Raw genomic sequence first — 13,160 nt, forward strand, 5'->3', positions numbered from 1 at the left:
CCTGGTTCAAATTCATTAACAAAAAAATAATTTTGTTATAAGTGGGTTGGAAGAATTATCCTAAACCCTATCAGCATTATGTTCCGGTACATAACAAAATTCTCTTTTCAAAAATGAGAATTGATTTCTTTGGGGCAGAGATTTAATCCCTAAAATATTTCCTCCAGCCTTAGCATGTGAATAGATTACAAGGAAGAGGAAATTTATGTTGCCAAAACTATTCCAGTAAAGGTTAAAATCTGCGACCTCCTTTCCTCCCTTTGGTATAGCACTGATTTTCCTTATGGATCGCACATGAAACCATTTTAATGAAAACAATATGGCAAAACATGGTGCAAAAATACATATCAATACTTGTCTCTGTTGTGACCTCAGGGATGTCAGTAAAATGTGCTCACAGGACACTAAATAATTTACAAAATGCTATTTTCACAGCTTTGATCACTTTCTGGGCTGGTTTGTTGATTTACCCAGGCAATGGCCTTATTTTTCACCTGAGAATGCCTCTTAAGGAAGCAACAAGGTTGTGAAACCAAACTTTGATCTACTTCCTTTGATTATGGGAAAAATACTAATGTGATTCGTTTATTAGAAGCCATCTAATTTTTGGAGCCTTCTTTTGGGAAGTACAGCTAAGGCAGGCTATATAGAAGTTTATTCTTATGCTTTCAAGGCCTCACTCAAATCCTGACTCTTGTATTTCCCCAGTAATGATGGTTGATGGTTGGTTTTGATTGCTTTAAAAAGTGGTGTAGTTTTCTCTTCTTGTTTTTTTTTTTTTCCACTACTTCTGAGGAAGTCATTTTTCACTGTTTAGAATTTAAAGACAATTGGTGGAATCCAGAAATTCAGCAAATGCCAGCTAGAAAGGGAAATCTGAACTTGAGTGTCTTGAGCAATTTCAACCCAATGTTGATTTTTTCCTTTCTACTTTATATACTGAAATAACTGCACATTTATATTATTTCTAGTAATTTGTGGCTTTTAAACTATCTATGTTTGCTGAGGGATGGGAATATTAAATGTGAATTCTTCATTTAACTAATTTAATCATTATGAATTATTAGCTTTAAAATATGAAAGAGTTCATCTAAGTATAGTAAGTATGTAACTGATCAACTACCAAATTGTTAACTTTCATCATTACTTGATAGAGTCTTGAATTTTAACCTTGCTGTTAAACTGTTTCAGTTGAAAGGATTTCTCTATAGGAACTGGGTGATAAGGCAGTAACAGGGTGGGAATATATTTCTATTGTTCTCAGAGGAAGTTAAAATGCAAGCAGTCTAAATGTTCAAATAACTAAAAACTCTTTAGGAAAACTCTGAGTAAAAGAAATAAGTGTACTTATTTTTTTCTGTTCAGAACTTGTGGTAGAAATGAACATGCTTGGACCCCAGAGGCTGAATATATATGAAGAGTATCTATTTGAATTTTAGTATGAATTTTTCAATTTATTTCTCATCAGTTTACAGCTCAGTAAATTTTATTTTTCATCTAAATAGATTACAGGATGAAATTCTGGAGCAGATTTCCTAACAGTTTTTGTCTTTCATGATACTGAATCAGATATTGTATGTTTATAGCTCTCACTTTAGTAATTAATTGTAGACCCCCTAACTGTTCACTGTATAACTGTCTGGCCTCTACAAGGAGATTATAAAAACCTGGAAAGTAAAGTTTTAACATTACCATAATATTCAGTGTTTAGAGATTAATTACTTTCTTCAATATTTTACTAAAATTAATACTTTTCATTAGCAGGCATATGCCAAAATTGTTTGTAGTAAAAATAAAGGTGATTAGAAAATCACTGAAGTCTTTCTTTTTCTTTCTTATCTTTGATCCTTAAAAATCATGAGTCTCTTAAAACAAAAAAATCTCTGATGTATATATATATATGTTAAATTCTTCATATTTTGCAAAGGTGACCTTGTAAGTTTCCAAGATAAATTTTAAAAGGAAAATTATCCTAGCTGATGAGTATATTTGAGGATTCTAGACTCTAGAGAAATTGATGTTATTGAACATCAGAGTCACAAAGATCTCCTTGAACCGTTTTTACCACCATCCGTAGGGTGGCAGGAGAATGTGATACAGAAGAAAGAAGTAGCTGAAACTATTTTGTTTCTGGTCCTGACGGATGTTAAGTAAAAAGAAGAGAAGAGTGAGAAACTCTCTCTACCGCTTGGGTCCTACACTTCCAGGGAGAGTTGATGCTTTAGAATATCAGACTTCAAATTAGGTTAATTATATGAAAACTATCCTAAAATATGCAGGTATGGATAGTTTAAGGGAATCTTTTCCCAGACCCTCACATACTGTGTCAATTCTTTCTACAAATGATGTGCCTGAGAACATGCTTGTTGTGGAGATGTCATTCCGGTTAACTGCCCCTTCACAACCGTGCTCTGTTACTCCATTGCTACAAGCTGCCATGTAGACCGTTTTCCATACCATCCTCATTAAAATCTCAACATCATTTTGGAGACGGAAGAGGAAATTTTCTAACCAAGCATACTATACAAAGACTAAATATTAAATAAATATGAGGGTGGAATAAAAACATTTTAGGACATGCAAGCTAAAAAAAAAAAATCACGCACCTTTTCTCCAAAAGCTACTAGTAATGTTAATGACAACAGAAAGACTAGAATTGGGATGGGGAGTAGTGAGTGTAGTAGGCAGACCCTCCCAAAGATGTCTACACCCTAATCCCCAGAACATGTGAATATGTTAAGTAACATGGCACAGTGGACTTTGCATATGTGATTTAAGTAAGGATTTTTACATTGGGAGGTTATTCTGCATTATCTAAGTGTATCCCATTTAATCACATTAACCTTTGACAATGAGTAACCATTTCTGGCTGAAGGCAGGAGAGAGAAAGGAAGAGAAATGTGATCACAGTAGAAGCAGGGGTGAGGAGGTGTAAGAGGGGCCTGACCATCATTGCTGGTTTTGAAGAGGAAGGAAGGGGCCATGAGCATAGGAATGTGGGTGCCCTCTAGATGTAGAGAACAGTCTTCATCAAAGAAATGGGGGACCTCAGTTCTACAAGCTCAAGGAACTAAATTCTACCATAACCTGAATGAGCACGGAAACAAATTCTCCGCTAGAGGTTCCAGAAGAGAGTGTGGCCCTGCAGACATGAGGATTTGGCTTGACTAGACCTGTGCCAGACTATGATCTGCACAGCTGAGAGGTAACACCTTTGTGTTGTTTAAGCTGCTAACTTTGTGGTATTTATTACCACAACCAATAGAAACCAATATAGTGAGGAAGAAATATTTTACTTAAGCTTTGTAGAATTATTTACTTTTTACTTGAATAACTTTTTTCTAAAGTATAAGATTTTTAAAGCTTTAGTAAAATACAAATTGATATTTATTTTCTTAATGTGATTAAAGACACAACTAAACTAACAGCCTCTTTCTGGCTTCCTCGCCACTAGGCATATTACATATGAATTCTAGTGGCTTATGAAGTCCATGAAATAAAATCAGGGAGGACCCCTGATTTTCAGTCTGTTTGGGACATTCTCAGTGACCTAGCTCTTGTGTATATAGTTGTGGTGATCTAAAATCATGGCTGCAAAAATTCTTGGAACTCCCGCTAACCCAGCGGTTGGGGTTATGTGCCCTTTCCTTTTATCTGGGCTGGCTTGTGGCTGCTTTGATCGATAAACAGCTGAAGTGACAGTAAGTGACATCTGAGCATACATTTTAAAGACCATTCTGCTTCTGCCTTGTTCACTCCTGGAGTCCTGAGCCACCAGGTCCAATGTCTGGCTACACTGACATTGCTGTACTGGGAGGTGACATGTGGTGCTCCACTCAACAGACCCAGCACACCAGTTCTTCGCCACCCTTGTTCATGCACAGGTGCATGAAAGCTTCTTCATGTGCATAAAGCCATCCTGGGATCCTCCAGGCTGGCCCCCCTGCCAGCTGATTACTAGAGTCATCTTTGAGAGACTCACGCAGAACAGAATAATCATACAGCTGACCTCATCCAAATTCTGGAACCACAAAATAGTGATATTCAATATATACATAAAAGGGTTTTGTCTTAAGTCAACAATTTAAAGTTTTGAGATAGTTTGTTATGTAACAATAAATGACTATAACAATATTTTATTAGAAAGCAGTTTGTGATGGTGGCTTCCATACCCTCAACATCAAATGTGGCCTTGAGGGTCTTGGCTAAAACTTCAAACCCATGGCATTTGGTTCTTGCCCGGGGGACAAGGAGCCAGTCTACAACCAAGTCTTCCACTTGAAAGAGGCCCCAACCCTTGGTCTCATGGAATCCAGCAACCTCTGCCGGGAGGGCTGCTGCATTCTTCTTTGACCTCAGAGCAAAACTTATTTTCCCTTATGTGCCTCACAAAATAAAGTTAGCTTTTCTCTAGGCAATGAAATCTAGAACTCATGTACTTGAAAGCCAACTATCTTGGTTGAAAATAAAAGCTGGGCATGGGAAGGGGGAGACTTTAATCAAACAAGGTCTTATTTAGTGATGGTAGGGAGGGAATGTTTAAATTTTACCAATAAAAAACTTATTGGTTACTTTGCACTATAACCAGAAAATGTGAGTTTTAAATTGTATAATTTTTAGAATTTATCGAGATGTTCTTAGTGTCTTAAGATATGATCAATTCTTGAATTCCCCCAAATGTTCATAGTAAATACATAAATGTGAATATATTTTTAAAACATCTGTTAATTATAATATCAAATTCTAATAATAATAAAAAATCACATAGTATATACTTTGGGTGAGGCAGTGTTCTAGAAACTTCAGATAAGTGAACTCTTCATCCATTTACTTTTTTTTTCATCCATTTACTTTTAATCTATATGTGTCTTTATATTTAAAGTGGATTTGTTATAGCCAGCCTATTATTAAGTCTTGTTTTTTGATCCACTTTGACAACCTTTGTCTTTTAATTGGTGAATTTAGACCATTGATCTTCAAAGTGATTGTTGATATAGTTGGATTAATATCTTCATATTTGTTATTGTTTTCTATTTGCTATGCTTGTTTTTGTTCCTACTTTGTCCTCCATTATTTATCTGTCTTTTGGTTTTAACTGAGCATGTATATGATCCATTTTCTCTCCATTCTTAACATATCAATTATGCTTTAAAAAATTTTTTAGCCTCTGTTAGTGGTTGCCTTTGAATTTGCAGTATACCTCTTCAACTAACCCAACTCTACCTTTAAATGACACTGTATTGCTTCATGGGTACACAAGTGTGAGTACTTTATAATAACAAAGCAATTCTCATTTCTCCCATCCTTTGTATCATTGCTGTCATTCATTTCATTTATATATAAGCCTACATAGGCATGTTTGTGTACATGACGTATATACATAAGCATACATAATGGAATATATTATGGTTATAGTTATCTTGAACAGCTGTAGCCTGTTAGATCAATTCAGAAAAGTTTTTATTTTACCTTTCACTTATTCCTTCTTCAATGCTCTTTTCTTTAGTAGATCTGAGTTTCTGACCTGTATTATTTTCCTTCTCTCTGAAGAACTTCTTTTAACATTTCTTGCAGGCCTGGTCTGTTTGTAACAAATTCCCTCAATTTTTGTGTGTCTGGGAATGTCCTTATTTCTCCCTCAGTTCTGAAGGATAATTTCTCAAGGTACAAAATTCTAGGTTGGTGGCTTTTTTCTCTCAACACTTTAAATATTTCAGTATTTCACTCTACTCTCTTCTTTCCTGCATGGTTTCTGAGGAGAAGTCAGATGTAATTCTTATCTTTGTTCCTCTGTAGGTAAGGTGTTTATTTCCTCTGCTTCTTTCAGGACTTTATCTTTTTCTGTTATTGAAAAATGACATATAGTTTTATTATTTTTTAAATTATCCTACTTGATGTTCTCTGAGCTTCAGATAAATTAACACTTCAATGAAATAAAAACTGCTTGAAGTTGGTGCTACTGTTGCTCCTACAGTAAACTTGATCAGTAATTTTGAGGCAGTGAGGAGTTAAATCACTTGGTTAGTATGTGGCAGGGCAAAAGTTTGCACAGGCAGTATTATTTATATTTTAAATGCCTATGGTGTATGTAGACTTTATTTCAAGCCACATTATTTTGAAAGGGTTGTAGTATGCCTTATTGACAAATGAAAATAAAATGCTGACTTAACCTCAGTCAACTCTTGAGTAATAATTAACTTATTTCTAACATCTTCCCACCCTTTCTGATACTTCTGGTTGCTCCATTTTTGCTTACTTTGTAGACATTGTTTGAAAATCTGACTTTTAAGTATTCTTGTATATTCTTTTTTACTGGTGCTTTCCTCATATTTTCCCTCCTTGTCTGTCTGTTATTCTAAACGTTTAGGAGTCAAAAAAATGACTCAGATACCTTGCTTATAATGATATTCATGAGCTGGTTTGATTTGTCTTTTTAATCTGTGTCCTCTTTTTATCTTTGCTTAGTTTCTGGGAGGTGCAAGGAACTGAGTGACTCATTTGGATCATTGGCTGTGTCATCAGGATAGAGATGCCTGGACAGAAGCTACTGTGGGATTTGCCATTTCTGGACTCTAGCCTCTGCTGGCTTACTGTCTGTCTCTATGTGGGGCTACATTTTGACTGTGGTTTTTAGGTAATGACTTAATTTCATGCTCTTGGAATCTTTTCCTCTAAAGTGGTAACAATTATCGTTTATCCCTCCATGTCCTCATCAGGAGATTGCAAAGATTAATTATTAATAAAAGCAAAATGAAATTATCAATCTCTCCAGAGATGTTTGCTGTATAAATATACAGAATGATTCTTATGATTTCCTTAGTCTTTATAGCTGTGGCTGTAGGGTGAGTAAGCACTTCTCAATGAAGTATTTCAAAATCCCTTCCTGAGAAGTCTGGCATTCATTTTTAATAGACCTGGAGGCTGAGGAAGTCTGGAATTGTTCCAGTGGGTTCTCACTCTGCCAGGTAAATATTTCCATGAACTAACAAGCTGTTTGAGAGTAGTTATTCATGGATTTGGCTGTTACTATTGCATTGTTTTTGAGTTACTTTGTGTTATATTTTTAGAACCCCTGTAATTCCATAGGTCCCAGTGCTTAATCTAAGTCAGTATGTGCTCTTTTAGATGCAGAATACTAGAGCTAGGTAGAATAATCTACCTGTGAAAAAGGCCATTTCTTGTGAACTTTGTAAGATGTTTAAAGGCGGTCTTTCCACATTGATTGGTGACAATGTCGTGGGGTCCCCTGCTCTTTCTTTCCTTTCACTCCAACATCTGTAGCATGTTTAGTTTTTGTCCTTGGGTCACCAATGGTTGCCACACCAACATTCAGCCAGTCTTTGTTTGGGCTTGTACAGTGCCGGACTAGGGGGCCTGTGAGGATGGCAAGAGAAAGTTCTTCTCATATGTCTGTCTCCTTTGCCCAGGAATAAGAATCCTTCCAAAAAGTCCCTCTTTCTTCCATCTGTTTGGGCAGAAGGAGGTCTCACGGTCTCTCTGAACTACAAGGGTGGCTGGAAAAGGACGTATCCTGCTTTTTCAGCATCCGCACTGGGAGGTGGGTAAGAAGAAGGGATGAGGAAGGACCACCCAGAGAGTCTGATAGCTAACACGCTTTTTTCTTGCTTTCCCTTCTCCACTCACAGAAATCATTGTTTGCCAACAGCCTCCCACACTCCTTGGATTGGACTCTGACAAATATATGGTCATGACAGTTGACATATACTGCTGAGGAACTTCCAAACTTTGTTACTTTGTTTCTGAAAGGTAAGTAGCTTCTCTAAGTGAGTGGACAGAACAGGTTTATTTAAATTGAAATTTACCCTGTGAAGCACCACAAATCTATAGGCTGAGGAACTGAGGGGGGAAAATGGCACTGGCGTTGATCTGTTTCTTATAACTGCTTTGTAATGGAGGCAGGCGGCCATTAATACAACTATCTATACATAAGGGATGAGCAATTAAAGGGACGGCAGTTCTAATTCTAGGAACGGGGTGTAAATAATTTCATTTCTAGGTTCTAAAGGACCAAAGGTGTCTGGACATACCTGTGTCATGTCTGTCTGAAAATAAAGTTTTCTTTTCAAAACACAGTTGGTGTAGGTCCATGGATAGCTGCAGTTCATCATCTGAAATACATGGATCTCTCTGTTTAAATCATTGTTTCTTTGATTCCTTGCTTTTACATTAAAGTTTGTATTTTGCTTGGTCCTTAGTTGGAGAATGGCATGGCTGACCTTGGAGTTAAGCAATATATAATACAATCCACTCTATGTATTAATTCTAGGATAGTTTCCCACTGATAGGAATATAGGAAACATATCCTGGCATCACCATCATGGCCATTTATCTTTGTTTTTGTTGTAGTCAGTGAAATATTGAATTCAGCAGCTTACTCTGGAAGAGAAGATAAGTGTGATGCAGTTTGACCACCTTCTAGTTTTACCTTTGTCACCACACAGCAGGGCCCCAGACCCGTCTCTGCCTGGTGTGGTCTGGTCTTTGCAATAAAGCATGCAGGCAGTCAGCATATTTCCTTTTCCTGAAAACAAAGGGAACAATATGGTATGAACAAAACCCAAAGAATTTTGGAAATTTTTGGTTTTTCTTGATATGTACTTTCTACTCGGGATAGATTTATCTGAGAGTGACAGAAACCTAATATTGCTTAAACAAGCAAGGGATTCATTTTTCTTGCAGAGTATGAAGACAGTCATTTCAGAGCCCAGGGCAGCTACCCCAGGGCCAGGCTCATTTCACCCTTCTGCTTGTGTATAACTGCTGAGCACCTAAGACTTATGTGAGCATTCTAGAATGAGAAAGAAAGATGAAGGAGAAAGGTTAAGTGGCTGTCACAGGACTTGGAACATTTGCAGATACCAAGTAAATGTACCTCTTGTGTCCTGACCCATGTCCTGCAGCCACCTTTAGCTGCAAGAGAGTCTGGCAATGGAAGTCTTTTAGCCGGCCCATTGCCATTGCTGTAAAAATAGAGATTCTCTTAATGAGGATGAAGTAGGGAAGTGATAATACCTAAACGTCTAGCAGTGTCCGCCACACCCAGCACAGTCAGGCAAATGATGGTGTCGATGATTTAATTTGTTAGTCATTACTCTCCACATCTACTGTCATACTTAATGTAAGTGTCAGTGAAAATAGTTGTCCAATAGATGTCAAAGAGGAATCCACCATTTTGTTCTCTTTCTCCAGTAAGTGATAGTAGCCTTCTCATTGGGGCTTACTTTCAAGCAGAACTGTTGTTTTCTTATTTTAAGTGCACAATCTGCATGTATTTCCATTTCTTGGTGAGGAAGTGAAGATTCATTTGGGTAATCAAATGAGTTTTGGAGGAGCAAAAATGCATCCAGTTGCCAGGAGGGTCAGGGATTTACCTGTACTTCTAGGCTCCCCTCACAAGGCCTGTGCCTTTGGCCTCCCCTTTGGACCCAGCCCCTCAGCCTGACTAGACCTGGAGATGATTTGAGCTTAAGGCTGATGAGCAGCTTCTGAGTCACTGGGTGGCCCATTTTTGTGCTGTGACCAACTTACCTGTCCACCTGGGTCTGCAGGAACCCTTGAAGGTGTGTCACAGGCAACAGTCAGCAGTGTGTTTAAACAAGCCAGAGAACAGGGTGCTTAAATAACAGAATGTTAAAACATGCCCAGCCCATTGTATTACAAGTCCTGGGTTCTTACTCTAGGAACTTACCATGTAACAGGTGTTCCCAACTGATGGACTCTTTATGGGTCAGTCTTTTGAAACCATGGTACATTTTTAAACATTTTTTCACTTATTACCCCACCACCATTCTTTACTTCTTTTTCTTTATTTAGGTTTTGTCTTAGAAACCTCATTCAAATTTTCAAGTTGGAAAGACTCAAAGGTCTTTTCTAACTTACTACCCACAGGAGTCCTAGAGGATGTCAGCTAGATTCTTTGTACAGACATCTAGAGACAAGTCAATCATGATTGTCTCACAAATCAGCTAGTTCTGAATAACCTGTCAGGCACTGCTATCTCTTGTTAGATTACATCATCTCATACCCATACTGGAACTCTGAAGTCCTATTTGACAAAATGATGGAAAGACTATTGCACTGACTGGGTGTTACATTGCTAGGTCTTCCCTTTGGTGTAAGCTTTGTTGATTCAGAACTGAAGGTGGTTTATGAGGCTCTCTGAGGAAATTTGGAGGGAGAGTATGTATGAAGCACAGCAACAATTCTGTGAAAAGATGAAAAATTCATGTAGTGTGAAAGAGAAACTGAGCAGTCATGCCATTCTGACTGTCATCTTTAAGATTTAAGTGTGGAGGTCATGTCCTTGCAAGGGTCTTTGATCCTGTTCCATTTCATTTTCAGCAAGTCTATAAAACAGGCTCATCTCCTTCCTTCCACCCTTCTCTCCTCTCTTCCCCTTCCCACCTCCTTCAAGGAGAGGTTAATCAGTTTGATTTGTTACGATGAGAGAAGGCATCATGAGTAAGATGAGTCTCGAATTAATGTTGAAGAATGAGAATTTGTGTGTTTGATCAGGTGGGAAGGGAGAGAGAATAAAGACAGATGGACCAATGCCATAATTTTTAGTGAGTCTGCTGGAGTGACTCAGTTATGATCATTTAGGCCATTGCTTCACAAAGTAATTAGGCAGCCCACAGGCAGCCACTACTGTTTATACTTCTTTATCCTTTACTTTGGGGAGGGCAAAGCATTTTAACACACTGATGCAGTGTGAAAGTTGAATACTTAGCAATCCCAATATTTTTCCCCAGGAGGCACATATTGCATATGACCTTTCAAGGTAAGATGCTCCCAAGGAGGCACGTTGGCTTCTGTGTGGTTCTGGGCAAGCTCCCTGTAACTTTATCCCTTTCTCCCTTAAAAGCAAACTCAGTGCAAGGGAGAGTGGAATTATGGGGGAAAACTAACGCATGTGCCATATTTGTTTTTGAAGGGTTCTCACAACCAGTTTTAACTAACCATATAAATGACTATACTTGACAATTATCAAAAGGTAGAAGGCCACCTACAGAGTTCCTCTCAGTCTGTTTATTCATAGTTTACTTGCGTAAGGCAGTCAGCTCCTATTGCATTTCTTTTGCAAGAAACCCGAAGGGATTTGAAAGGATGGTGGGTTTCACAGAGTAAAAAGGAGACGTTTCAATACAGCCTTCAACTGGTCAATGTTCTATTTGGGGGGAATTCTCTTAGGGTGAGAGTTTTGGAAGTGATATGGAGGTGGTGGGAATGGGTGTGGTGGGGAGTTTTTCAGACTCATCTGATAGGCTTTGATTGGTTCGCTCTCTGCAGGCTCATGACTGGGGGCCTTCCCAGTGGGGGAGAGTCAATGGCATTTTCCTATTTCAACTGAAAGGATATCTGGTCTTCTGCTTTGGACTCCAAGTCCAGCATGAGCCAGTTCTGCAGGATTGTTGCATCAAACTGTAATGCACTTCCCATTGCATTTTTCAGCATATACCTGTATATAGTAAGGAATCAATAAATATTTGTAGAATATATAATAAATATATTATAAGAGGGATTTATTCCCAGCATTTTACTATAAAAGCTTTCAAATATAAAAGTTGAAAGAATTATACAATGGACATCTGTATACCTACCAGTTAGAGCCTACTATTAAATACTACTATATTTGCTTTATTAAATATCTACCCATGCAGCTATCCCACAAGAGGAATTTTCATATGACATATTTGATTAAGCTAATAAGAAAACAAACTAACAAATGGATTATTGCCTTACTGCTTTCATAAGGAGAGATCTAGTCCAAGAGAATAATGATCCATAGTTCCAGAAATATCATAACAGCCCTTATAAACCACTAGTGTTTGCTAAACATGGATGGGGCTCAGATCCTATATGAAGCTGTTGTGTCCAAGGACTTTAGGCAGCTAAGGTGCAGATATGCCAAAGGCTCATTTGTTGAGAGTAGCATGGAGCCAGGTTTACCCTTACCTTTGAAAAACAAAATAGTGATCTTGCAGGAAGAAATGACAATTTTTAAAAAACTATGTTAGGGATTTTAAGCTTAATGGAGCTTCTATAGGCAGTGTTTGTCATATGATTTCTTAAAGATTCAGTGGAAGTCAGCTTAATTCACAAATGAAAGTCATTCTGGAGTTCAGTGAGCCAGGTAAAAATTAAAATGCCTGCTGCATCAAAGCCTCCTAGAAGGCTAATCATCAAAATATATTTGCTTCTTTTTCCTGTATATATTTTTTTCCTTGAGAGTTAATTCCTGCATTATTGCTCTCTAGTGCTAGACTGTGTTCTCTGGGAAGTCTAGCAGATTCCACAGAGCGGGAGGGCATGGGGACATGGGCAGGAGTCAGGGCACCCCTGAGTATAGAGTCCGCTGCCTGCAGTTTGGGTCCAGCCTCTGTCCTTCATAGGTGAGGCCTCAATTTCTGCATCATAAAACTGATCCACAGTGGTACTTACCTTACAAGGTGGTGATATAGATTAAATGAGATTCTGCATGTGAAATGCCTGGCTCAGAGTGACAATCAGTAAATACTAGTTGTCATTGGTTAAAATGTAGTAAAAACAATATACGTAGGAGGAAGATTAAATATGTGTATATTGGTGGAATAGAATTCTAGTTTTGAGCTAGAAGGGACCTCAAAATTCTTCTGCCTCAGCTCGTCTTACAAGTAGGGAACCTGAATTCCAGGGACTTTAAATAATTTCCCCACAGAAACAGTCGAAGTTATTCTGGAGTAGGATGAAAACCAAGGTTCCTTGATTCCCTAGTAAAGCCCTTTGCACTACGCAGTCCTGATTTGAGGATGCTGAGGGCAGCCACTCTGGTGATGAAGCCCGTAGTGCTAGGAGACACACAGGCCTGAATCCACATGCAGGCTCCATCTCTTCTCTCACCAAGTCACAAGTCCACTAAATCTAACCACTTATCTATCAGACACTAATTCAAGATGTAGCCATAACCCAGCACTCATGAACACCCTAACCGTGACCCACAGGCTACCCATTTGGTTTCCTGTGGCTCAGAGAATTCCACGTTGTAATTTCGTCTCACTGACAATATTATGTGGCCTGGGTCAGTCACACCTTGGTTTGCTCTCTGTAAATCAGTTTCCTAATCCTACCAGTTGAGGCTGTTCTGAAATTAAGTGAGGTGA

At 38.2% G+C, this 13,160-nt stretch overlaps 1 protein-coding gene across 1 annotated transcript in view; it reads left to right on the forward strand.

Moving 5' to 3' along the window:
- The window catches only part of SOCS6 (suppressor of cytokine signaling 6), a 45,580-nt gene extending 38,945 nt beyond the window's left edge, over positions 1–6,635 (forward strand). The window contains exon 4 of the mRNA XM_057504268.1: positions 6,466–6,635. The gene's annotated coding sequence lies outside the window, so the exon portion shown is untranslated. The remainder of the gene's footprint in view (positions 1–6,465) is intronic.
- Positions 6,636–13,160: the final 6,525 nt, after the last annotated feature.

Source organism: Manis pentadactyla, chromosome 6, assembly GCF_030020395.1.
Source record: "Manis pentadactyla isolate mManPen7 chromosome 6, mManPen7.hap1, whole genome shotgun sequence".
Classification (NCBI taxonomy): domain Eukaryota; kingdom Metazoa; phylum Chordata; class Mammalia; order Pholidota; family Manidae; genus Manis; species Manis pentadactyla.